This window comes from Cnephaeus nilssonii (genome assembly GCF_951640355.1).
Source record: "Cnephaeus nilssonii genome assembly, chromosome: 15".
NCBI lineage: Eukaryota > Metazoa > Chordata > Mammalia > Chiroptera > Vespertilionidae > Cnephaeus > Cnephaeus nilssonii.
In genome coordinates, this window is record NC_137086.1 from 47,236,611 (window position 1) to 47,264,463 (window position 27,853).

At 39.4% G+C, this 27,853-nt stretch overlaps 1 protein-coding gene and 1 pseudogene across 2 annotated transcripts in view; both read right to left on the reverse strand.

The window, feature by feature from the left end:
* The window catches only part of LRRTM4 (leucine rich repeat transmembrane neuronal 4), a gene marked incomplete at its 3' end in the record, with an annotated part of 714,648 nt that overhangs the window by 465,212 nt on the left and 221,583 nt on the right, over positions 1–27,853 (reverse strand). The window lies entirely within an intron of this gene.
* Positions 18,271–27,853, reverse strand: part of LOC307111569 (COP9 signalosome complex subunit 5-like) — a 96,917-nt pseudogene continuing 87,334 nt past the window's right edge. Inside the window, exon 2 of the transcript in view lies at positions 18,271–19,091. The product of the transcript in view is annotated as a COP9 signalosome complex subunit 5-like (transcript). The remainder of the gene's footprint in view (positions 19,092–27,853) is intronic.

Sequence of the window (27,853 nt, forward strand, 5' to 3'; positions counted from 1 at the left end):
ACATTGATGTAAGAGAAACATCTATCGGTTGCCTCCTGCACACACCCCGAAGGAAACTGCAACTAAGGTACATGCTCTTGACCAGAATCAAACCCGGGACCCTTTGGTTCACAGGCTGATGCTCTGTCCACTGAGCCAAACCTGCCAGGGCTTAATTCACTTATTTTTTTCCTTGACATAATAATGTATTAATTTAGGCACTAATACAAAATAGGTGGTTTTATTTTCAAAAGGAAATTTTGTAAAGCAATGGATTTACAGCATGATATTCCTAAACTGTGTGTCTGGACAGTTTGTTAAGTGATTGTACCCTTCATTAACTACATATTTACACTTGAATTGAAACATCCATGCTTGCATTATATGCTACATGATTACCATAATCCCTGGAGCTACAACCATAACCCTGATTAACATTTATATTAACCATGGGCTTCATAATGCACAATTCACAGTTGACAATGAAACCTATTATCTTTTTTGTGCCAGCAACACAGGCAGAATCAAGAGAGGTGTTTGTGTCTTTAGGAATTGCTTGGAGGACAATCTGGGTTACTACTGACAACTTGGACATTGGGGCTTGGCCTCAGGCAGGCCTATTTCTGTCTCCAAAGTAAGCATGTTGATTGATTTTCATATTTAATAAATATGCAATATGCAATTCTGTTTGAAACAGAAACATTTCAATGTTTAAAAACTCTGAGGTGAATCTTTAATATGAAGAATCACACATTTTGCCATTTTCCTGTGAACGAAAGGGGCCATGCTGACCTGACAAGCTCAGGGGAGGCCTGCATGGCGGTCTTACAAACTCAGAGACCTAAAGTAACCACAAAGGATGGTCTGAAATTAAACTTCTTTACCTAAAAGCAGTTATGGTGGGCACTTACATCCAAGGCCAGTATCTTCACTGACAAGGTCAATCTTTACCTTAACTGAGCCTATGTGTCTTTTTGCATCTATGATAACATACCCTTGAAGTGTCTGGGTGACTTGTAACTTCCCTTTTTCTGGAGCCCCTAGGGCACAACCAAATGTGCTGGGCACCAGGACAGATACCACAAATTCCTTCATTATCATGTTAGTTGTTCCTGCACCCACCTAAGTGTGTGTCCATCATTTCACTTTTTATCCAATCCCTGGGGTCCCCCTCTTGCCTCCTTCCCCTTTGCTTTATCCCACCTCCTTAATCTATCACCAACGAATTTCATGTAACCCACCTACGTCCCTCCTTTGATTGCAAAGTATAAATACAGATGTAACCCACCATTCTCCAGATCATTATCTCAATTCCTTGAGGTTCTGCTTCCCTGCATATGTCGACAGTCTGGCTCAAATAAACTCACAAAAATTCTTTACAGGTTTCAATGGTTTTTTTCACGTTAACATTCCAAAATTCTCAAAATAGTGTTCATTTATCCTTTCCTTGCCCACTCAACTCCCGGTTAATTTATCTCTTAATCCCTCAGAGAAAATTCATGAAAAACATCCTGGAGAAATTATTTCTGATCATAAAAGTAAGATTAGTTTTACTGCATTATCAGTTGACTCTGCTTATTTAATTTTTTAATGCTTTGTAAGCAAACTTAAATATTTTGTAAACTAAGACAAGGGGAAAATTAATGAAAAGGTACACACAAGACAGGAAGGAGAATCTTAAATTGTGTGGTGCATTATACAGCTGTGTTGCAGGAGGAATTAATGGGCCAGATTTCCCAGACACCAGTGGGAATGAGGTTCTTGGGGTACTACTGAAATAAGCATCTTCAGAAGCCCCCATGGGAGGATGAGATGTGGAAAAAGCCTTGTTATACATAAACTTAATTTTCTGAGGTTCCAGTGTCCCATCTCCCCCAAGCCAGTCCTGATAGAGGGGCAGCTAGGAGTTCAGCAAAATCAAAAGCAAGGCCAGTGTCCTGAGCTTTCGTTCCATGTTGCAGTCGGGTGTAGGTTAGCATGCGAGCTAATCCAAGTCCATTAGCCTATTGTGGAGTCCAACATAGCTGTAGGCCACTGCAGAGAGAAGAGAACTTCCTTTGTTTGGAAGTTTTAAATATTCAGGTTCATGTGCTTGGCAGTGGTCATATCCATTTTGACCAATTATCTGTTTCAGGTGTGATTGACAGGCAAGCACCTTCCATGTCAATCAGACCTTTACTGGGCATGCATCTAAACTGCCTTTGTCCAGTCTCTTCCCCCATCAATCAGCAGGGAACAGACTTGGAATGTTAAATGCAGCTTTTTGGCAAATCTGTATAAATGGCATGCCTATATTATCTAGCCTTTCCTTTCCTCCTCCCCTGTTAAACAATAACCAGGTTATCACAATGGCATCAACTGGAGCAGATAAAAATCCCAGTCTACTCATATGTGGACATTAATATCATCAGTAGCAGTAACTATTAGGCGATGCTTTCCCAGTCATCAAATATTATTTATTGAAGACAGGTTAACATGCATTTGATAATTTTCTTTGGATGCCTGAATTCATCCCCAGTGGCCACCCATTGCTTTCAAAGTCCAAACTCCAGGATTATATTTTAAAGCCCTTCACAGTATGGCCCTACCTATAATTCTAGCTTCTTTCCTTCTTGCCTTCCCTATCATTTCAGAACTTGTTTAAATGCCCCACCCATACTCAAATCACTTACAGTTCATGGAATTTGTATTCTTCCATGCTGCAGCTGTTTCCTGAATTGTCTGTGACTCCCGAATTCCCAGTGACCAGCCAGTCCAGGCATCTTTCTAGCTCAGTTTAAGACAAACTTCATACAGTGGGCATTACTGCTGGGCTACAGCCCCCTTTTCTGCTCTCATGGCCCATAGATAACTCCACATTCTAACCTATTAAGTAAGGTAGGGACAGTGCCCTATTCAGTAGTAGTTTCCCAGTGGATGGTATCTAGTAGCTATCTATCTTATCTAATAAAACAGTGATATGCAAATTGACCGTACCTTCGCTATGCCCACAGCCAATCAGAGCAAACAAGATGGCGGTTAATTTGCATATGCTGAGGGAGGGAGGAGTGAAGAAAGCAGAAAGCATGGCGGCTGCGCGGGTGAGCGGCGGCGCAGCTGTGGAGCACATGGCCATGGTGGCCTCTGAGGCGGCGGTGGGCAGTGTGAGCGGCGGCAATGTGGCCACAGCGGTGGCGGAGGTGGCGGTGGGCGGGGCGCGCAGTGGAGGCGGCAGGCGGGGCGTGGCGGGCGGTGTGTGAGGCCGTGGTGGCCTTGGAGGCGGTGGTGACTGTGGGCGGAGCGTGGCGAGGCGGGTGGGGCACGCAGAAGCAGAGCACACAGGGCCGAGGAGGCGGCGGCAGCATGCGTGGCGGGTCAGGGTGATCAGAGGCGGCAGCAGCGCATGGCCACAGAGGCAGCTGAGTCAGCAGACGCAGAGGGTCGGGAGTGCGGGGCGAGGCAGGCTGGGTTGGGTGGGCGGGACGGGCGGGAGGCGTCTGACCTGTTCGGCCCGCCCCGCCCTGCCCGCCTCAGCGGGAGAGGTGTGGGTGTGGGAGGGAAGCCCGCCAGAAGTCTTGCAGGAAATATTCCTGCAACAGGTCCCTAGTAATAATAATAACAGTGTAATATGCTAATTAGAACGAACATTCCTCTGGACAAAGCCAGGGCTGCAAGGGAAGCCTGGGCTCCGGGTGCCACAGGGAAGCCGGTGCTGGCAGCCAGGGGAAGAAGGCCTACTCTTGCAAGAATTTCATGCATCGGGCCTCTAGTATATATATAGCATTACAGATGTCCCCCATTTTTCCTCCCTCCACTCAGCCTCTGCCCCACCCCAGGCTATCACCACACTATTGACTGTGTCCATGGGATTTGCATATCATAGATTTTCTTAATACTAGAAAAATATTTCTGATTTTATTACACAGGTGGGAGATAGAGGCAAAACCATACTTGTGTTAGTGAGATAAGGCTTTATTACTTCCTACTAGTAAGTATATTGAGATTAACTAAAATTGTAGCACAACCCAAACTAGTTTTGTTTAAAATGTGGAGTTTTGTGAGTGAAAAATAATGTTGTCAAATAAGTAATGTTAAAAGAATTGGAAAATAAAAAGGCAACAAAGATCTTAGCATTGATTTATACTATTTGTTCCTCAAAATTTACCTTGTGTATTTGTGATACCTTCTCAATTCAAATATACAGTTCAAATTTTAAGAAAACATAAAATCATCATTTATTTTGTATCACATAGGTGTGTCTAATTATTTTCAATGAAAGCAACTTAAATAATTGCCAGTAAAGATTAAACTAGTATAACACTATTCACATACAAATGTTTAGCAAAGTTTCTATGTGCTTTATGATTTCAGATAAGAGCAAAATTTAGAGGGAAGAAGAAAATAAACTTCTACTGAGTGGCATATGGTCTGTATTTTTCTATTTAATAACTGTTATCAAAATCTGTTATCATCCCTTTTATTTTTGTAATGGTGAAATAAACATTCATCTTCATTAGATTATTTATTTAAAACACATCACTAGCTACTAGCAGAACTGGAAACTAAATTCAGATCATATGACTTTATCTCTAGTATTTTTTTTTTTAATTTACCACACTATGTCAGAGAAAAATGTTTAGTTTCATATCAAGACAGTACATGGATCATGTATGTTTGATTCTTTTCCTTTTCATATTCTCATAGACACAAAAAAAAGTTGTTGGGAAGCATGAGACTTGGTTGGAAAGTTTGTAAGGAGGACATTCTGATAAAAAGGAAGTGTGTGGAAGGCTGCCTGCCCTGTTTATCAGAATTCTGACTTAGGGGAGACTTAGGGGAGTGTCGAAGGTGGCACCCCTTATTATTCTTTGACCTTTCCAAACAAGTCTGTGCATGTGCAGACCCCCAGGTGTTTACTGGAATCCTTATGCTTAATCCCTGGATTCCCTTGCCTAGAGGATAATGTAAACACATGTGTCCTCCCAAGATTACTCACCCTACTGATTGTATCTAATGATAAAAATTCCAATAAAAGGCTAGTGAGGCAGGCAATCGAGGCTTCTCAGGCGACTAAAGCCAGGGGCCCCTTAGCCCTCTCTTTCATAGTCAAACTGTGTCTGAGTAATCTGTTCATCCTTCATTCAGAGGCTGCTGGTCAGCTCCAGCAAAAGGTGACACTTTGGGGAAGTAGAACCAAAATGTAAAATCAAGAGAAAAAAATGTTATCAAATAAGAAACAGGAATTTTCACTAGGTATATTAAAAATGGGACCCAAGTGAGAAAAGTGGTGATTATGGCCACAAGTAATAAAAGCTAGCATTTCTGTGTATGAAGGTATATCAAAACATTTATTTGTTTAGATATCTGAGTGGTAGATACTTATGTTGGTTTATCATCATTCTCTATTTTCTGTTTTTGGGGATTTGGGTACATTTTATACTTCAGATGCCATGCATTATATATTGAATAACTTAATCAATTATTCAATTAATAGTTTCTGATATTTTGTGAAAAAATTAATTAGGTATATTAGAATTCACCTAATTTTCAGAGCTATTAAGAATGCATACATTTGGCAAAACATGTTCATACAAGCTAAATATTTTAATTTAGCATTTAGAAGAACGATGACAGCAAGCAATATTAGAAAAAAGGAGGGTTAATAAAAGCAATCATTTTTGTTTATTGGTTTCACAAACTGTTGTAGTAACAAAAGCAGATATAAAGCTTAAAGACAGTCTTATATATGTCTTCAGACACTAACTACATGGAATTTATCTTCTGAGTGGGCAGGAGAGTACACATTAATGGATACCAGTGCGACACTTTTCCTGCCCCACTTGTAACAACACTCAAGTGTGACCTGAATGGCTCCCTAGTGCTTGAATTTATATTCTTCTCAGAGACATTGGATATTGTATTTCACTACAAAGAGCTAAAAACATTGCAATCATTATTTATAAATCTTTTAGAAAAATGCATTTTCTTAGCAGCAACTATGGCAACAAGGAACTCAAAATGACACTAAAAAAGAATTGAGCTCAGTTGCAATGGGTAATGCATGCAGGATTTATATTTTACCACCATCTATATTTTAAAACTGGAAAAATCAAAACAAACATTCACTAGATACAATCACTTTCTATATTCAACCCACATGTTCTGTTTAAGTAACATTTAAATGTGGAAATATAAAGTACAGTAACTTAATAGTCATGAAACCTTTATAAACATAAAATGACTCCAGGTGATCAATATCATCTTATTTCTAGGGTACAATCAACTTCATATAGTTGCAATAATACTAATATTTCAGCCATAGTGCTTATGTTACTGTCACTCGTTATAAATTTAATAAAGCATTTCTGGAATTGAAGAATGGTCATTTTTTTCAAGTGTTTAATTTAAAGCAAACATTATTTACTTTGACATTAGAGTACCCTCTGATATTACATTAGACACAGACAGTTTATTTCTTAGCAATTGTTTTCCCTTATATTAAGAAAAAACAGAAAAGTTTTGCTACTTGCTATTTTTCTTACTAAGATATATATTTTTTATAAAATGTAAAGCCTACATTATTTTAGGAGTTAGGAGTTCTTATGTTGATCTAGTACTTACAGGCCCATGTTAGGAGATAGAAGTAACTTCCTCCTCCCAGAATAATACTGACAAATTATTCTATCCAATTACAGGACTTGACCATCACTATATTACTTTGGTAGGACTATCATAAAAATGTACCACAGCCCGCCTGCCTGGCTCAGTGGTTGAGCATCGGACTGTGAACCAGGGGTCACAGTTCAATTCCAGGTCAGGGCACATGCCTGGGTTGCTGGCTCAATCCCTAGTAGGGGGCATGCAGGAGGCAGCTGATCAATGATTCTCTCATCATTGATGTTTCTATCTCTCTCTCCCTCTCCCTTCTTCTCTGAAATCAATAAAAACTTATTAAAAAAAAAAAGAAAGTACCACAGATTGTGTGGCTTAAACCACAGAAACTTATTTTGCAGCAGTTCTGGAGGTGAGATCAAGGTGTAGGCAGGGTTGCTTCATTTGGAAGATTGGGAGGGAAGAACCTATTCCAGGCCTCCTTTTGTTTCTTTAGGTGCAACCTGGCATCAGCACAGAAGAGTGAGTTCTCCATCAATCCCCAATCCTCACCGCAGCTCCATTAGGTGATAAATGGACATTCTCCTCTAGTATTCTAGCATTAGTTGTTTTCTAGTTTGTTTTTGCTACATGTCTCTTCTGCAACTATATGGTGTTTGTATTTGAATATTTTGGGTGGCATAAAGGGACAGGAGAAGTTCCATTCTACCTTTGACTGTTAAGAAAATCCGCCTTCAGATGAGTTTTACATCATCATAATAAATCAAAGGAATAGACAGTTTGACTTATCAAGTTCTATAAAACATCTAGTAAAATATAATGAAACTAATTATTTGACTTCCAGAGATTTTTCTATGGTTGCCACAGTTTATTTTATAGCTGAGGTTAAGGCCTTCTGTTTAGGGACTTTGTCTCTGAAATGAGAATTGTCTCTGAAAAGAGAAAAGTACAGGCAGACTTCAGAAGGTTGAGCTTAGGGACCCTCTTCATGTATGCAGTGACCTGTGTTTCCATCTCCCTTTCTGCACCTCGAGACTCAGGAAGTAAGCCGGCCTATTCTTTGGTCTGTTTAAACCTAGGGTCTCTTCTTCTACAAAGCGTGGCTGTGAATTTTTCAGAAGCCTCTAGATGCTGTCTCTGAAGTCAGTCATGCTACAGATTTTTGCCTTAATAAGAAAGTCCAAAGAATATTTCTTAAAAATAAATTAATGATAATATAATGAGAGAAGTTTTCCACTCCAGTGTTTCCACTGGTCTTAGTTCATCAAGTTTAAGTTCTCCAGATTATAGTACAATGACACAGGTCACGTGGCCAATAACCCACATAAAAGTAAAATGAACTTCCTTTTTTAATTTCTTTTCATCTTGTATTATTTCCCAAAACAGATGATATAGTTTAAATTTTAATTATACACAGAACCCTTGGGAGTTAAGATGGATAAGCATGTGTTCTGCAAGAAACTGAAAAAAGGAGAGTAAATTTTTCCCTTCCATAGTCCAAGATCAAGAAACAAATGGAGCCCTGGTTGGTGTTTCTCCGTGGTTAGAGCGTTGGACTGCTCACCAAAGGGTCATGGGTTTGGTTCCAGGCCAAGGGCATGCACCTGGGCTGTGGTTCACTTCCCCCTCTGGTTCAGGGTGCTTGGGGGAGGCAACCAATCGATGTCTCTCTCTCTCTCTCTCTCTCTCTCTCTCTCTCTCTCTCTCTCCCTCCCTCCCTCCATCCACCTTCCCTCCCTTCCACTCTCTATGAAAGCAATGGGAAAAATATCCTTAGGTGAGGATTAAAAAGAAAGAAATGAATTAATCAGTCATTGGCAGTAATATCAACTAGCATTCTGTGTGGATCTATTATCAAATAAAGGCGATCTAATTAAGATAGACACCTGGTTCTAAAATTATTTCACACAAGAACCTCTAAATGAACTTTTTAAATCAATTCCACATCTAGTCTCAGACTTACTACATCACCACCTCAAATAGCGAAATCCAACAACAGACATTTTCTTAATATTCTACAAGCAATTTTTATGCAAAGCCAGAGTTGAAAAACACTATGATAGTTGGTAAACCAAAATCATGAACTAAGAATGCATAGGCCAATCCCCTCCACAAATTAATCTCATGACATTTACAACTGACTAATTAATTTTGCATTCATTAGAAAGTATCCTACTGCTATTATTACAGAGGAAAATATAACTTGAAGAAAAATAATGCCATTTTTATATTCATTTTCCAACAACCAAAAATGAATTTTGTCAGCACTTTAATTTATTACCCTGCCTTACTACTAATTGTAATTCTAATCTAATAATGATAAACAAGTTTATTGATTAATGTCTCTGAGAAGAACCACCTAACAGTATAGAGGATGACATGTATAAATGTTTACATAAAACATGGTGCAAAAAAGTCTTCATGCAATGCACAAAAATGTTCTCCTTCTAGTGAGCTAGAGATTTCCAATCTGGCTAAAGTGAAAATTAAGAAAACGAATATAGGAATAACAATTAAAATTTAATATAATATTCTACAGGGTTGTTTGCAGCAATGCAGACCAGTTTTGTTGAGAAGGAATTAAAATGCACAGGTTTGTCCTGGCTGGTGTGGCTCAGTTGGCTGAGCATTGTCCTGTGCACTGAAAGATGCTGATACAATTCCTGGCCAGGGCACATGCCCAGGTTGCAGGCTGGGTCTCCCATTGGGGTGTGTGCAGGAGATAACCCATATATTTTTTTCTCTCTCCCTCTTCTTTCTTCTCACTCAAAAAACTCAAAAAAGCATATTAATAACAAAGAAAAGTACACAGGTTCTTCTTACTTGCCATATATATATATATATATATATATCTTACCTTATAATAGACAAATATGCAAATTGACCGCACCTTCGCCACACCCACTAACCAAGTCACGCCCACCAACCACGCCCACCAGGAAACCATTGCAGGGACACTGGGTGCAGCCGAGCCCAAGGCCGGGAAAGCGGCCCGAGGCTTTCCCGGCCTTGGGCACCAGCGGGGAGCCTGCACTGATCGCAGGAAACCACTGGGGGTCGGCTCCTGCGATCAGTAGCAGGGACGCTGGGTGCTGCGGAGCCCAAGGCCACCGCCCGGGGCCAAGCCCCGACCCTGAAAAAAGCAGAAGGCGGTGGCCACAGCCAAGGCCTGGGTCCCCGGTGCCGGCAGAAAACTGGTGCAGGCAGCCAGGTGAATGAAGGTCTATTGCACGAATCTTCGTGCAAACGGGCTACTAGTATATATATATATATATGTGTGTGTGTGTGTGTGTGTGTGTGTGTGTGTGTGTGTATGCATATATGCATATTTCACTATGCTCACTTTGTGTGTATGCTCTCACAACATTTCTTCATTACCACAGTATGAGTGGTGGAAGATGATCAACTTCCAACTTTAAGACAATTCACAGAGGATTCCTGAGGTAAACAATTTACTTCATAATTCAGTCTCATGACTGGAAGAACTGGGAGATTGTTTTGTTTTCTTGTGGCAGCAGAATATTTGGTACTTTTCACCTTCTATTTCTAAAATCAAGTGCAGAAAAAATAAAAGCCTCTTTAAGCAAAACTAGCATATTATCCATTGTAAGATACTCTAAGACTAAAAGGGAGTAAGAAATCTAGAGGAGTGTATCCATTAAAACACATTTTGAAAAGAAACAATTTGCCCTTTCAAAGAAAACATGTTGACAGATATATGGAAACATAGCAAGGCATTGTCACCAAGTGGGAAGATATGATGTGAGATGATTTTTTGAAGTTTATTTGAAGCCCATGTTGTCTAGTAGAATACATATAAAGGGATGTCTTCTAGAAAATGTGGGGTTACTTTACATCTAATTTATAGAAAGGATGATTCATAAGTCATTTTCTCCCATCAGAGCTGCTATCAGAGCTAAGAAGACTTACTAATCTTTTGGTGCTAATATTTAGACAAAAATATAAAAATCCTAAGGTATTTTTATATGAAAAGCAGGGGGGAAAACACTTAACTATTTAGCATTACAAACAAGGATTGTGTCTGAGTTCTATCAAAGATTAGGTGAGTAATTTGAGGCCAATTTCCTTAATAAGTGGATCAATTCTTCATTTGTAAAATACAGTTGATAATAAATAGCACATAGGGTTGTAGCAAAGGATGAATTATAACAACTATGCATGCCACTTAATAAAATGTCTAGCACAAAGGGGGCATTCAATATTTGATAGTTACTTCAGCTGCATGTCAATCAGATGCATACACTATGCATGCAGATCATTTATTGATTTGTTACTACTTTTTTATCCTCACCCAAGGACATGCTTTTATTGATTTGAGAGAGAGAGAGAGGAAGGGAGAGGGAAAGAGAAAGAGAAACATCTGTGTGAGAGTGAAACATTGATCAGTTGCCTCCAGCACGCACCCTGACCTGGGAAAAACTGCAACCTAGAAATGTGCCTTGACCAGGAATTGAACCTGCAACCTTTTGGTGTACTGGACGGTGCTCCAATCAACTGAGAAACATCAGCCAGGGCTAGTTACGACTTCTTGTAAAAGGACCCGTGTGTTTATATGCACATTCACGTGTTCATTTCATGCTTATTATCATTATCATCATCTATTTGATTAGGATATCAACTTGAATTTGACAGTACCCTGTGCCTTCATAATTAAAAACAGCAGCACAAACTAAATTAAAAGAATGAAAATCCAGTTATAATAAGTGGAAAGGCACCTCCAATGATGCTAAACAAATAAGATTTTCCTGTTCCCCTCCCCCACTTTCAGTAGGGTAACCAAGCCATACAGTGTTTCTTTTAAAGCTACTTGTACTTTTCAGTGTGTCTAGGTTACTATTACAAATATAAACCTACTACAAAGAAACGCACTTTGTACATTTTCAATATACTCTGAAACAGACACTTCAAGACATTTTAAGATTGATTTTTTAAATTTAACTTTATAATTTAAGCAGGTTTAAAGAAAAAGGTTCATTTTTATGCTTTCAAATTTTATGAACATTGAGTGTGGAGAATTTCTAATTTTTAAAAAATATCTTTTTTATTGATTTTAGAGAGAAATAGAAACATCAATTATGAGAGAGAATCATGGAACAGCTGCCTTCTGCATGTCTTCTACTGGGGATTGAGCCCACAACCTGGGCAAGTGCCCTGACCAGGAATTGAACAGTGACTTTCTGGTTCTTGTGTTGACCTTAACCACTGAGAGACATCGGCCAGGCAAGAATTTCTAATTTTTTATTTTTTATCACAAAGTAATTAAATTTGAAAACTATAACACCATAGCTAAAGAAATAAATCACTTCTTGCTAAAATATTTTAAGTAAATATTACCAATATAAAATATTATCAAAAATGTTTAATAAAAAAAAATTGCATTTCATAAAGTTTTACCCTTGAATGGTGTATGTCCCAGAAAGTTGTTTTATGTTATGTCACAAACACTATATTAAATAGTAATTACTTCTAATAAAATGTAATATTGCACAAATTACCAGAGTCATTCTTTTTGTTAAACACAACTTTAGAAAAAATAAGAAAGCTATTGCTAAAACTATCACATTAATATCCTTCTGAGATTTGAAATATAATTGCAGTCACTTTTATTCTGCCCCATGAGATATAAGAGGAATGCAGGAGGCAGCTGGCTATTCATTCATGTAATTATATTTCTCCCTATGTTTAAATTGTTGGGCAGAATTTTTGCTAATAGAACTGAAAATGAATAGTATCCCATTCTCTTCAGATTGAATGTGGTTATTTTTGGGCCATAGAGAGCTTAAAATGCAGGGTAGAAATGGCATATTGTGTGTTTGTGACCTTTACTCAAAAACTTATCTGCAACATGGATAAGCTAAGGAATCATAAGAAATAAAGAAAAGTTAAGACATTGCCTAGCAACACAGGAAAAAAAAAGAAAGAAAAAAGAAAAGAGAAAGAAAGCAATGGAAGGCTCACCAGAAATGAGAATAGATGAAATCATTTAAAAACTATTTGAGACATAGTTTCTCCACTTCTAAGTCATCTAGGCAGAAAACGAGAGCTAAGTAGAAATGGGCTTATTCCCATGCATCAAAGAAGCAACAGAGGAATAGATAGAAATAACGAGATACTTTTCCAGTCATCACTGCAGACTCACATCAGGGCAGTAAAAGTTCCATCAGAAATACTCAAAAATGATTTCCAAATTTACAGCATGAAAATATAAATCTAATACAAAAATGAACTGTGTCCCAATACTATTCAGTTTGTTTCAGTGGCATCATAAAAACTTTTCTAGTTCTCTTTATTTATTTCAAAAAATAGTAGCTAGACCTAATCTTTATTTTAAAATTTAGGTTTACATTAAATATAAACATATGTTTACATTTTTAATCACTGAATCTGATTGTTCAAATGTTGATTTTTTCGCAAATGGCTCTCAATAGCATTAAGAGTGCGACTCAAGATGTTCTCTGAACCAGCTGTGATGTAAGGGCTAGGGTGTAAATGAATGCTTTTCTGACTCCAAATCTTCTTAAAAATGGAACACTAAATTTTGTTAAAATGATGTCTCTTAAGGTCACTATATAATATACCAAGAATTACACAGTCTAAATCAACCAGTCTTTTCATTAATTGACTGTGGATCAATTTTTCATATAAAAACATCATATCATATACATATATGAAATGCAGTAGCATTTTAATGCACACTGAACTCTGAGAACATTGGACCATATTAAGTCAGGTTGGAAAGATAAAGATAACACTCAATTCTTTGAGATTACTACTTAATTATTAGTTTTGTTTTTGTTTGTTTTTTTGTGTGGAGGTAACATTGGCTAATAACATATAAGTTTCAGGTATACACCATCAATGTTGCTGAGCACAAAAAGTCTAGTTTCCATCAATTCCTGTTCTGGGTATTTATCCAAAGAATATGAAAATGTTACAGAATAGCGAGAAGCTAAAAAAATTCTAAGGGACACCGAGACAAGAAAATTAAACAAGGCCAAACAGTTTGGCAGCCGGCAGGCAGCTTGTAAATAGCAAGCCCTTATCTCTCCCCAAACAAAGACACTTGTGAGCAAATGGTTAATGTCTCTCCAAAGGCAGCAGAGGGGAGGGGAGGGAAAAGGAAGGGAGAGTGCAGTCTTGTCTCCTCCCACTGCCTAAGCAGAAAAGCCAGCAGTCTCTGGCCTTGGCAAGATAAAATCGCCAGGTGCTTCTCACAAATTCTGGGAAAGCCACAACAAAGTAAAAGAGGGGGCACTGAAAATTAATCTGTACCAAGTTGTTCAGCAGAGTAATTTTAACATCTATAGACAGGAAAGTATATAAGTATATATATATATATATAAAGTATATCCCGACTCCCGCCTCAGATCGGCCTAAAGAGCCCATCCTCTTTTTATGTTGGATGATAGATTTCTTTCCCTGTGTTTTTAATAAGTTTGCATGTTTTAATTCCTTAATAAATTGCTTTATTAATAAATGTGCTTTAACACAATGCAATTATCTGGAGTCACTCCTTTGAATTCATTCGTAGGAGAAGAGGAGAACTGAGGAAGGACAGCCCGCTCCCTCTGACTCAGGAGGCTGTGTGATAACACTTACCCTAATGTTTTGTGTGCCTGTAACAACAATACGAATTTGAAAAGCTATATGTGCCCATATATTTATTGCAGCAATCTTCATAATAGCCACAATATGAAATTGACCTAAGTGTCTACTGATGGATGAATGGACTAACAAGATGTGGTATATATAAGTAATGGAATACTATTCAGCCAAAAAAAGGTGAAATATTGTCTTTTGTGACAACATGGATGGATGGATGTTAAGGCTATCAGTTATTGCTTTTAAACCCAAAACTGGGTAATTCAAACCCAATGTAACAACAATTGTCTAGTTTTCTATTTTGACTTACATGACTTAGGCTGTTGTTTTTTACCTCTTGTCAAATTTCTTGTATTTTTACACTTCAAATGCAAACCTTGTATAGTTCATAAAATTTAAATTGCAAATGATTTGAGACTCTTGAGCTCATTTAAAAGTGTGCTGCTACTTAATTTAAATTGTCAAAACATTCAAATACTAATCACACATGCAGTTTTTCCAACTTTACACATTTTAAAGACAAAGTTTCAGTACAAGTAGTAGCTAAAATAATTGATTTTAAACAAACTTTTTTGTAGTAAACTTCCTTCTCAACCTTGCTCTTCGTTTATTAAAACTAGTGCCTGAGAATAGTTCCAAGGTTTATATACATTATGCTGAATGAAGTGCTTTAGGCACTAGCAATTTCAGTGTTTAATATTCAACAGGCAGTCCTAAAAGTCAATGCACACTTTAAAATTTTCATTTTCAGTGCTATTGCTGAGCTCTTAAAATCATTGCTTTGTTATGCTACTAAAAGTTGCCAAGATGGCTTTTTCGTATGATACCTTCCATTTAAGGTAAAATAAAAAAGACCGATGCTGTATTTTCTGAAAATTGTGCAAATTTACATGCTTAAATAGCCTGTACATTCTGTTTCTAAAAATACACCTATCAAATCATTGCTATTGTTCCAATGCAGATTATTCTGAAAGATAAACCAAAATAATAACGTGTGCATATATCTGTGCGTATTTATGGATCACATTATTTTGAAATCTATCTTTTCCTTAAACGTAACCATGTGTTAGGAGCATGTGTCCACACCTACATCTTCTTCGTAACGGCTGCCTATTACCCATTGCATGAATGCATCATAATCTATTTATTCTATCCTAGATATTCTATCATTCATATATATATATATATATATATATATATATATATATATATATATATATATAAACTAGATTCAATTATTCAGTATCTGATTCTATATGTAAGATAAATTACTGTAGGTAAAATTGCTAAGATAAAGTTATGATTTTTCTAGAAGAATTTTAACATTGATTGTCTTTGTGATATCTTAACTAACAACAGAATCAAATGCTGTGCCCTTCCGCATCCTGCAACCTCTGATGGGTCACTCAACAATGACCGGTTGTAGAAACAAGACCTCCCATCAGGATGGTGAGCAACCTGCTCGTAACAGTTCTACTGCCGTTTACTATGGCTTTCTGGAATTGCTGATCTCCCTGTGTTACAAAACCTTAAGCTTGATGGTTTCCATTAACTCGCACCTGAGGCACTGGGAGACGATATATCCCCAAACAGTATGCAAATGTGGTATCACTAGGATTTAAATGACTATTCTGCCTTTGCAGCTGATAAATCCTTAATATCTCTCTCCTATCCTCCCCAAAGCAGTTAACCTGAGGCCAATTAGGGATAAATATAATGCAATTTTCTGTGATGCAGTTACCTTTCAAAGTTGATAAACAAATATACTTGGAGAAGAGTTCAATACATGTGAAAAAATATTAAAATAAAGTCTTTTTAAAATATTCCTCCATTAGATTATAAAGTGATGAAATAGAAAAAAATGACATGAAAAGTCAAATATCAGCAGTGAAATGCAACTGATGAAATGAAATTTCTAATCATTTTAAAAGTAAAGAACTACCTGTCATTTCAAATACCTTTTCTAAAATAGAGGCTATATCTGCTTGTATATATCTTGGTAGTCTACTTTGGGTTCTTAATCTTATAGAAGCAAATATAAATGGGCTAGAGACCAACTGGAAATTTGCTCTGAAATATTAATTACTGATTTTTTTCTTCTCAGCTCTGCTTCTTATTATATTTATCTATTTAGTATCCCAGATGTCATATATGAACATTTATTAAGAAATTTGAAATAGACTTTTCTGTTTATAACATAATGTTTATGATTTGTGTTTGCTTTTAAAATTCAATTATCCAATGTTATATACACTGAGTGGCCACAATAGTATGATCTCTGAATGCATAATAATCTGGCCACTCAGTATACTTCTCTTGAGTACCTCATTTATTTGATATCAAAGATACTATAAATCGTGCACCTGATCAGTTTTCCCCTTTGCACTGGCTGATAGAAAGCTGAAGGCAAATAGGTGGTTGATCTCCAGCAAAAGTCTAGAATACTTTTGGTACCCATTTGAGATACAAATACACTGAGTGGCTAGATTATTATGCATTCAGAGATCATAATAATCTGGCCACTCAATATACATATATATATATATATATATATATATATATATATATATATATATATCCTATCTAATAAAAGAGTAATATGCAAATTGACCGTACCTTCGCTATGCCCACAGCCAATCAGAGCAAACAAGATGGCGGTTAATTTGCATACGCTGAGGGAGGGAGGAGTGAAGAAAGCAGAAAGCAAGGCGGCTGTGTGGGCGGGCGGCAGCGCAGCTGTGGAGCACACGGCCATGGTGGCCTCTGAGGCTGTGGCGGGCAATGTGTGTGGCGGTGACTGCGCACGGCCGCAGCGGTGGTGGTGGTGGTGGTGGTGGTGGTGGCGGCAGCAGCGGCAGTGGCGGTGGGTGGGGAGTGGCGGGCGGTGTGCGAGGCCATGGCGGTCTCGGAGGCAGTGGTGGCTGTGGGCGGGGCGTGGTGAGGCGGGTGGGGCATGGAGGGGCAGGTGGGCTGGGTGGGGCTTGCAACAGCAGCGCCTGCGGCCAAGGAGATGGCAGCAGCATGCCCGGCAGGTCGGGGTACTCAGAGGCGGCAGTAGCTCGCGGCCACAGAGGCAGCTGCGTCAGCGGGCGAGGAGGGTTGGGAGTACAGGGTGAGGCATGCAGTGGCAGCGGCTGTATCCCCCGTGCGGCCTCTGAGGCGGAGGTGGCCCTGGGCTGGGTTGGGTGGACGGGGGGGGCTCCCCGCCCGTTCTGCCCGCCCCGCCCGCCACAGCAGGAGAGGTGGGGGGGCGGGAGAGGTGGCCATGGTGGGAGGGAAGCCTGCCAGAAGTCTTGCAGGAATATTCCTGCAACGGGTCCCTAGTATATATATAAAACATGTGCACTCTGTTACACACACACACACACACACACACACACACACACACACACGTAACTTGGCATTTTATTTGCTTCTTTATAGGGAAAATGTTAAAAATAATATTTATAATGAAATAGTTCATGTGAAATGGGATGTTTCTTTTATTGTTAATAAAATACAATACAAATTCATGTGTAAGAGGTCCATAGGTTAAAGAATTATACTAAATGAAAATGGAAAAACACTAGTATGCCCCTCTCATTTTTAGTCCCAGTATAATAAGAACCATTTAAACTCCATATGTGTACTTTTTTGTTGTTGTTGTTTTGTTTTTATTTTAAAGAGTTTTATTATAGGATGTTAATGTTCAGGACACTTCAGAGCACCTAATATTACTTCTAATCAGATTTTTGGTAACCAGTTTAGAAGAGTTCCTTGAGATTGTTTTCATATTGGTTTTCAGGCAAAAGTACTACCATATTTTCTGGCGTATAAGACGACTTGGCGTATAAGACGACCCCCAACTTTTCCAGTTAAAATGCAGAGTTTGGGATATACCCGCCCTATAAGATGACACCCGGCGTATAAGAGGACCCCCGTTTTGAGAAGATTTTCCTGGGTTAAAAAGTCGTCTTATACACCGGAAAATACGGTACTTAGTGATTGTTTAAGAGGTGTTAACTTGATTAAACGGTTTATCCTTAAAAATCTGAAACTCCAATCCATGGGTAGCTTCAAAGGTAATTGTACAGCGTCTCAGGTAGCTTTGGCAAATTTGTCTTCCAACTTTGGGTCCTGTGTTTCTAAATGCAATGTGAAACTCCCTCATCTCAGCTGGGCTTCTGACTGTTTTAACTTTTCAGACAAATCAAAGACCTGGTGGTGGGCTTGTCTGCATTAGTAAGCAAGCTAGAGAAGCTCAGCATGTTCACCCAGTATTTATTCCACAAAAGCCCAAGCAATTTGCAAACCAAAGAGAACTCAAAATATGAGCCTTCTAAGTAAGGCATAATATTGTTGGCATCAAAGTCTTATATTTTAGTAAGTGGGATAGTCTGGTACTCAGAAGGTCTTTCATTGGAAGGTTGTAGCCTTTTGGGTGTGTATTAAAGGCTCCAAGATTCACTTTCCCTGCCGATTCTGTTCTTGTTGGGTCCATGGCCACTGTTAGGAATGACTCCTGGAACTGCTGATTGAGCATCTGAGTACTGACATCGTTCCCAGAAAGCCAGCAGCCATAGTAAGAGGGGGACCATGAAACCAGCCAATTGCATTTCCAAGGCAGCCAACCTGTTTGGTGGTTTCTACATATGTTGCCATGTACTCACATGCAGCTGCCTGAGCATTTACTCAGGTTTCAGCGCCCTCTACAGGCAAAGCAAAACTGTCCGCAAAGATCACCATTTCACCATCCATCTTTCCCAGCATCTGCCATCACTTCCTAGCTGCTTTCTGATCTGGCGGGCATCACCATTTTCAGTAGAGCCAATGCTGAGATTTTGCTGTTTCTTATTGTATTTGTAGATTTCATAGATGCCCTTTGCTTCCTGCATGTTGTTGACCAATTCCCATGTTTTCTAGGCAATATCACTCCAGATGCCACCACCGCTAGTAACTGGAGAAGCTTTGGCCTCCATGATCAAGATGCTACCTTACCTCACTTGGTGTTTGGTGTGGGGGGCGTGGGCTTTGAACTTTCAGAACCACAGGTGCCAACTCATACTAACCTCATATTGATGCGGATTTTTTGAACTGGAACCCAGATTCTTTGTTCGCCGGAATCGAAGAATGAATCCATGGACAGAAAGTGGTATAGCAAAGGTGGTGATTTATTGAAGAATAAGTACAGACTCCCACATGGGGAGAGGGAAAGAGTCCCACAGAATGGACTCCCAAGTAGGGAGGGGGAAAAGGTACCGCTGAGTTCCTTTTCCCTGTGGCTTATAAAGGCTGCAGATCCTGGTGCCTTGATATCCCCTCTGATTGGTCACTATTTCCTTAGACTGGTTACTATAGTAACTCCTGGGCAAAGGTTGAACCTCACATGGGACATGTGAGGTTCTCCCCCTTCTTCCCCATTGTTCCCTATTCCCTCTGGGCTTTCTTCTTCTCCTTCTGAATGAAGGGCTTCCTTCTCTTTACTTTGTAAATATAGACCTTTTGCTGTTCCCAGATTCCCTATTCTATGGAAATATATTGTCTGCTGCTCTGCAGCTGGTGCTTTCCTCCATGGTCCCCTTAATTTCCAAAATTTCTAAAATTTCCTAAACCTGTCCTATTTTACCTCTAAAATTCCAGTTTCAATATATATATTATTGATTTCAGAGAAGAAGGGAGAGGGAGAGACAGAAACATCAATGACGAGAGAGAATCATTGATCATCTGCCTCCTGCACACATGCCCTAACTGGGAATCCAACCGTTACCTCCTGTTTCATAGGTCGAGGCTCAATCACTGAGCCTCACCAGCCTGGCTTAACTCAGTTTTGATGATTACATTCGTTACTGTTCTAATTCTCAATAACAGACTACTTGATTTTTAATGTCAGACAGTTTCAACTTACTAGCAATTTTTACTTTGAGGATTTTAGTTCAAATATTCATATGAGCTTTATAGGTATGTATTTCTTTATCATTTTAAATTATACACATTAGACTCTATTTATTATGCTGTCATCATGGGATGCTGTCCGTTAAGCCACACTATGTAAGAGAGGGAATGTCATTACATTTTCTGACATTTCTTATGTCATCTACACATCTATCATCACAGCTATGTATGTACATTGACAAGGTTTGACATAAGACACATCTATTCTCTTCTAGACAAAACTATTTTATTTTATAGTAGTCTCTATCGAAGTATGCTATATTCAGGCATTTGGGGTGATAGCTAAGCACATTCTAAATCTCTGTAACATGCACACAAACTTTAACTCAAAAACAACAATAAAACACTAACCCCAAACTAAAAATCACAAAAGAATCTAACTTAAAATTCAGAATCTCCTGGCATAGATCATACAAATTGCAAATCAAACAAAAGTATACCTAAAAGAAAGGAACACAAAACCTAAACATTTCTATTCATTAACACATTCACAAAAAAGAATAATAGGAGTTAGAAATGAGAGGGCAGAAATAAAACTGCTTAATGAAGATTCTTGTCATCATGTCCAATGCAGAAAGGCAGAAGCTGGAGCACATTTCAAATAATGCACTCTGAATGATATTAGAATATCAACATACCCTGAAAGCATCAAATGAACAGGTCTTGCAGGAAGGGCACAATGACAAATGCCTGAGTTCCTCTTCCTCCCTTGCCTAGGGCTTAGGAAATGTGCAAACATGAGAAATAAACTTCATGGACCTTTCCAATTATGTAAAATGACCATTCAAATGCTAAAAATGTTGCAGAATGTCTGCAAATTGGCGTGCCAATACGACCATAATAAAACAGCACGCCCATTAAAGCTGTCTTGTAATTAACTTCTCTCCTGAGATGGGACACCCTAGAGACAACATTGTGTAGGAAATCCTAGAAGTCCAGTGAGGCTGGGAGAGTTGTTAATTGATAGGAAAGCTACCCCCCAGGGATGCTAGTTACTGCACTGGGAGGAATGCCTGCCATAGAATCCTTGGCAGTGCATGAGTTTTTATAATAATGAAACGATGAAAGCACATGGAATATCCTATTGGAGCAAAAGGCTTAAAAAATCATAATATATCCATAGCATGGAAACTTATGCCCATATTAAAATAATAGTGTAAGTCAAGAATGGACAATTGTTACTTGTCAGTCAGTTCTGGCACACTTCCTGCTCTTATGAATAACGTTTTATTGGAACACACACATTTATTTAACTGGCTGCTTTTAGCTACAATGGCGACATTGGAGAGTTGTGGCCATCAAAGTCTAAAATACTTATCTTACCCTTTACAGAAAAAAGTTTTCTTATTCCTGGAGAAGCAGAATTTTTGCCCAAAATACGATTATTTTAAGCTGGTTATTTTCAATAAGTCACATGACTCAGGAGGAACCTTTGACTCCCTGACTACCCACCTGAAATAATTTAGATAGAGAACCTGCCCAAGAAGGGAGATAGCATCACAGATAATGATAGTTTAAAATGAACTAAGTGTGATAGAGAGGAACCTAGCAAGCACCTCTGATTGGTGATCTCTATGTCCCACTGTTAAAGATGGTCCAGCAAACATTTATTTACCAAACATTTGCTTTTCCATTTCCCTCTGAATTTCCTTACCTGTCATTTAAGTCCCCAACCACAATACCCCTTCTTCTTAGCTCAGGACATATAAGCCTCAACTGTCTGATTTTCCGGTATTCTTAAGGGAAACGTTGTATGTACATACATAATTAAATTTGTTTATTTTCTACTGTTCATCTGTGCCATGTCAATTTGATTATTCCAGGAAAGGCAGGAGGAAAAAGAGGGGAAGTTTTCCTCTCCTCCCCATTAACATAGAAACATTTTTGTTAGGTAATATCAAGTGAAAGGGGAAGTTAAAAAATTGTATGCTAAGCTTATATTTTTAATTACCTAAAATTTGTGCATGTGTTTTGTGTGTATGTGTATACATTTGTGAATGCCTGGAAGGGTAAGCACTATAATATTAGAAATGGTTATCTCTATTAGATAGAGTTATTAATGGCTTCCATTTTGCCATTATTATCTATTTTTTTAAAATTACCCATAAGGAAAATATATTACTTATGTAACAGAAAAGATACATTAAAATGCAAAATGAGCAAAATCACCGAGGTAGGTTTTAATATTGGTTTTATAATCATTGGTTCCAACAGCAGAATTTTCAGAAGAGGAAAATGAAGCAGGCTTGTGTTTCAGTAGTGCAGAGCTTGCCAGCCTCAAGGACTATGTGGGCCTCATTCTAGTGCAGGGCAGGCTGCAAATTATTTCAAGGTTCTATGAGTTTGATAGCAGTTGTCTGGAAGGGGGACAACTGCTCATTTTCAGCTGTGGACTCACAAGCATGGAGAGACTATTATTTTCATCTGCACTCTTTCCATTGGCCACAGAACATCTGTCAAAAGACTGCTGTCTGATGTGGCAGCAAAGGCTTCTTTCCATGTATAAAAGCCCAGCATCTGCTACAGGAAAGGAGATCAGACAACTACAACCAATATGTTGATACTTACCTGTACCAGACCACCAGGATTAATTAATTTTTAATAACAGTAAGCACTGCAGCAATGGATATAATAATTTTGTTATTGTCGCAGTGAGCTAGTTATTAATATTGATAATAGGAAGAGAGCCAAGGGGAGGTCAGGCATTATCAGCATGGTCATCTGGGCAGCTTCACCAGGAAACTGCAGCTTCCTGCTCCCCAGGGAATCACTAGTTCATTCCCCTCAGATCCCGGGCGGGGGGGGGGGGTGGGGGGGTGGGGAGGTGGGGGGTGGGGGGGGAGGGATCAAACAAAGGGGGAGATGGATGCATGCGCTGTGAAGTCAGAGGGAGAGATGGGTGCATGCACAGCGAAGTGAGAGTGAGGGAGGAAAGGTGCTTGTCTGTCAGTGTAGCCCGGGGAACAATGATCATTGGCTGGGAGGGTGGGGCTGATGCAAGGTTGTGAAAAATTGGGAATACATAATCCCCTGACAAAAAGTTCCCACTCGCTTGTGTTCTGGCTCTTGTGAGTCTCTGGCTCCATGACCTGCACTCACCCGTGAGCTATCCTGCCATGTGGACACAAGCTAAGCTAGCCAGATGCTGGACTGGCCTTTGCTTTAATATGGAGTGGGGACTCTGGGCACTGGCTTAATTCTAGCCCTATGAAGACAAGATTGTACATTTCCATGGTGGGAGGGAAGGAAATGGAACCCTGAAAACCCAGGGGTTTAATTCCATGGAAATAAATATCACTCATCTTCCCAGGCGAGTCTCAGGAAATTCCTTGTGACCTCTCAAGAATTCCACTTCCACCGGTAACAGGCGGGGCTGCAGAAGGCACCCCACTGATAACAATTACCACATAATATATACCTACTAGAGGCCCGATGCACGAAAATTATGCAAGAGACTCAGCTCTCACAGACCTGGCTTCATCTGGAAGGTCATCTGGATGGTTGTTCTGCTGTTCGGCCGCCTGGTCTAATTAGCATATTACGCTTTTATTACTATACATACAAGTATATGTGGTAGGTGAATATTATACATACATGTGTACACATATATTTAAATGATTTGTATTTAGCCTATCATTCGAACTAAAACAAACTCTTATTCTTAAAGAAAGAATGTGATAATATATTTGAAAGATTTAAATCTCTCTCATAATTCTTGCGTTTTCATTTTCAGTATGACCTTTCATTTTCAGTAGACTGCCAAGTTTGGTTTTCATTGTTAAGTAGAGCTTTGCAAATATTGCTGCAAAATATCCCCAAGTTATTTGAGGGTACTGAGTACTTTTTGCAAAAAAATCAATGGAATTCAAATGTAACTGTAAAACAGTGCCTCAGGTTCACTTTAAATGCCTGGGCCTTTAAAAAACAACAAAACAAACAGTTTTGTTTATATCATTTTTGAATGGATTAAAACTCTCCTATTTCTGCAGGTTCTAAGGATATGAGTGAAATCTGGAACTCAGAAGGAATTCATTTGGGGCACCTAAGGGATAGGTGTTGTTGATATGGGAGAAAACAGAGTATCTAGGGTAAGAGCATAATCTCTGGATCTCTGGAGAGAGTATTTGGGATTTAACTCTGTTTACTGGCTGTAAGAAACTGCAAGTTTCAAGTCCTCCATTTCCTCAATGTTTGCACTTTAACATTGAGGAAATGACATGTCTCCCTCATCAGGTTTTTCTGAAAATCACAAGGGTTAATACTTATAAAGTGGTTAGCACAGCAGATGGCATATATCAAAGACTGTAAGTACTATGTATTGGTTAAATAAATGGTAGTGAAACAGGAATTTTAGGGGGACATAGGCAAGCTTAGAGATTTTTTTAGAATTGGGGTCCATGGGAAAAGCGTGGGGCTGCAGACTGGGAGAAGGTACATTTCCATACACAAGGAAGCCAGGTGCATTTACATTTCCATAAGACAAGGAGGCAGCAACAGGTTTATTTCCATAAGACAAGGGAACTGGAAGTAGCCAAGAAAGGTCACATTTACAAAATAAAGAGAAGGAAGCCCTTCATTCAGAAGGAGAGGAAGAAAGCCCAAAGGGAATGGGAAAACGATAAGGAAGGAGGGGGGGGGGGAGAACCTCATGTGTCCCATTTGAGGTTCCATCTTTGAGCCCAGGAGTTACAATAGTAACCAACTTGAAGGGGAATATTGACCAATCAGAGGGGATATCAAGGCACCATGTTCTGCAGCCTTTATAAGCCTTTGGGAAGAGGAACTTAGTGGGACTCTTCCCCCTCCCCACGTGGGAGTCTGTACTTGTTCTTCAATAAATCTCCATCTTTGCTATACCACTTTCTGTCCGTGGATTCATTCTTAGTTTCCAGCGGACAAAGAATCTGGGTTCCAGTCCAAAAGTTCGGTATCAGTAGCAAGTGTGATGTTTATTGAAGGGTCATGATGGGCCACCAAAGTAGTCTCTAGGAAGAGTTAGCATGAATAAGGAAGCACTTAGGAAGGGAAGACGAGTTTGGTTGTCAGCTGAGGTATAGGCTAGACATGACTTAAAAATAAATTTCAAAAGGACAAGACATTTGTGAATCCCAGCTAGCCTTGTTAGAAAATGAGTATAGGCTAAATATTGAACTGAAAATCCTGAGTTGTCAGGAGAAATGAAAGTAAATTTTTTATTTACTCTTACCCTGACCATTCTAAATGAATATAAGGCAATCTATGTAGAGGGCATTGGACTCTGATAGTTTTCTGTTTATTATTCCACAAATGAGTAGAAAGCACAGTCTATTATGCCTTTTAATAATCCATTAATAATAAAGTGTTAGTGAGTGCCCATAACCTCCACTCATACCCCAAATCCCCACCTTAGACACCCAAGCTATTGAAACATGTGATGCTTCTTTTAAAACTTGTTTGACTTCAATCTATTTAAGTACCTGCATGACACTGGTATTAATCTGAATTTCTCCCATTTATTACTCAATAGTGTTTTCTATTCTATAAAACTATATAATCCCTTAGTGCTAATTAGATGTCACTTAAATCTTTCTAATGATGTAAAACTGACCTGCTTATTCATGTTGTATTTCAACCCCTTCTGGACTGTGATTGCTTCAATCAGTGAAAAATGCTTTTATTGAATCCCATTCAGTTACATCATAAGTTATTAACATAATTATGTAAATGCAGTGTTACAGTGCTGACATTACTAGATAATTTTAGATAAGTACACATAGCTTCAATTATCTACTTTGAATCTCAACTTAAAAATTTCATGTTTAGAGCAAAAAATATTTATCCAGTTATATAGTGTTTTTTTTATAAATTTATATAAAAATTCTCATTTATTTCACTATGGTTTATAACACTCCCATCATTTCAGCTTTGCATAATGACCTATATGTTCTTAAGCACACATACACACACATACATACACATACACATACTTCTATTTTGTGACTTAAACCTTAAGTCCTTTTTAAAATTTCATCTCAGTAAATGAAAATTTATCATCTAATAATATTGACCTACTCCGAAGAAAAGAAAAATGTAAAAAATACCAACTCATAAGACTCTAAAACCAAAATCGTTATTTGATATGGCTCTTTTAGATCATGCAATGTTAAAAATATTGAGATATTGACTGAGTACATAAATAAGTATGTTAGTGCCCGGCTGGTGTGGCTCAGTGGTTGAATGTCGACCTATGAACCAAGAGGTCATAGTTTGGTTCCAGGTCAGGGCACATGCCCAGGTTGCAGGCTCTATCCCCAGTAGAGGGTGTGCAGGAGAGAGCCAATCAATGACTCTTTGTCATCATTGATGTTTCTAGCTTTCTCTCCCTCTCCTTGCTTCTCTGAAATCAATAAAAATATATATTTTTAAAAATAAAATAAATAAGTGTTTTAGTACTAAAATCTCTTATTTGATCATTGTGATGAAAACAAAAGGAAAAGTTATTGAAAAAAAAAAAGGTGTACTAGTATGCCTACAGCTACAGTAAATACATTTTAGAGTAAATAAATTTGTATAAAAAAAACACATCAGGCTTTTAGGTTGTTTTATTTTCTTCCATCATTTAGGAAAATCTAACCCATATCATAGAGGTAGATTGTCAGACTGCTTAAATCAAAACCTACCTTCAATAACAAAATAGCCTCCTGGGAACTATTGCTATGATATCCCTATCTACATTTTCCCCCTCATCCTGACATCCCTGAGCATCATTCTTAATGCTCATTTGTCCCATATAATCTTCCATTTTCTTTATAGGCCTAGCACATATTATCTGCTGTTTAACTATTGCTATCCCAATCACTTTCATGATATTCTTTTTTTAAAATACTAGTAGCCCGTTTGCACGAAGATTCGTGCAATAGACCTTCATTCACCTGGCTGCCTGCACCAGTTTTCTGCCGGCACCAGGGACCCAGGCCTTGGCTGTGGCCACCGCCTTCTGCCTTTTTCAGGGTCCAGGCTTGGCCCCGGGCGGTGGCCTTGGGCTCGGCGGCACCCAACATCCTTTCTAAGGATTGCAGGAGCCGACCCCCAGTGGTTTCCTGTGATCCATGCAGGCTGCCCACTGGTGCCCAAGGCCGGGAAAGCCTCCGCCCCAGGCTTTCCTGGCCTTGGGCTCACCGCACCCAGCGTCCCTGCTACGGATCACAGGAGCCGACCCCCAGTGGTTTCCTGCGATCGGTGCAGGCTCCCGCTGGTGCCCAAGGCCCAGAAAGCCTCGGCCCCTGGGACCCCCGTGAGCGGCGGGAGGGGCGGGAGGGGCCGGGCCACGCCCCCCCAGGTGGCCGATCGACCCCCGGACCCCCCGGGAGGGGCGGGAGGGGCCCGGCCACGCCCCCCTGGGGTGCCAATCGCCCCAGGCACCCCCGGGAGCGGCTGAATGGGCCCGGCCACGCCCCCCGGGGTGCCGATCTCCCCAGGCACCCGGGGAGTGGCGGCATGGGCCCGGCCACGCCCCCCCGGGGTGCCGATCGCCCCAGGCACCCCCGGGAGCGGCAGCATGGGCCCAGCCACTGGGCACCGCCATCTTGATCTTCTCAACGGCGGATATGCCACCCGGAGTCCCGCCCCCAGCCTCCTGCCGGCCCAATCGTGGGCATAGCGGAGGTGCAGTCAATTTGCATGTTTCTCTATTATAAGGTAAGATATTTTTGATATTGGTTTCAGAGAAGAAGGGAGAGGTAGAAAGAAA